General features: G+C 64.2%; 1 protein-coding gene across 2 annotated transcripts in view; it reads left to right on the top strand.

Moving 5' to 3' along the window:
• The window catches only part of TMEM176A (transmembrane protein 176A), a 4,854-nt gene that overhangs the window by 2,097 nt on the left and 2,486 nt on the right, over positions 1–271 (top strand). The gene's annotated exons all lie outside the window — the stretch shown is intronic.

Raw genomic sequence — 271 nt, 5'->3', positions numbered from 1 at the left:
GCCCTCCCAGGTCGCTGCCCGGGGCCTCTCCCACCGCTTCTCCCACCTTCAACAGATCAGCTGAGGATCTTGGGCGGGCTCATCTCTAGACTCCGGCGCTGCTTTGAGATGGGGAGGCAGGATGTGCAGGACGGTGTATGAGCCAGGGGCACCTCCTGCTGGCTTCGCATGATCCTCTGCGGGTCCTGCACACCGGGCTCTCAAGGGAGGGGGGACCCCTGGACCACAGTGGTGATGTCAGCAGAAGAGGGTATGCCACCTGCAGCAGGAG

Source organism: Bison bison, unplaced genomic scaffold, assembly GCF_000754665.1.
Source record: "Bison bison bison isolate TAMUID 2011002044 unplaced genomic scaffold, Bison_UMD1.0 scf7180017864379, whole genome shotgun sequence".
In the NCBI taxonomy this organism is placed as follows: domain Eukaryota; kingdom Metazoa; phylum Chordata; class Mammalia; order Artiodactyla; family Bovidae; genus Bison; species Bison bison.
Note: the sequence above shows the minus strand (reverse complement) of the source record. Positions and strands in the feature narration are given on the sequence as shown.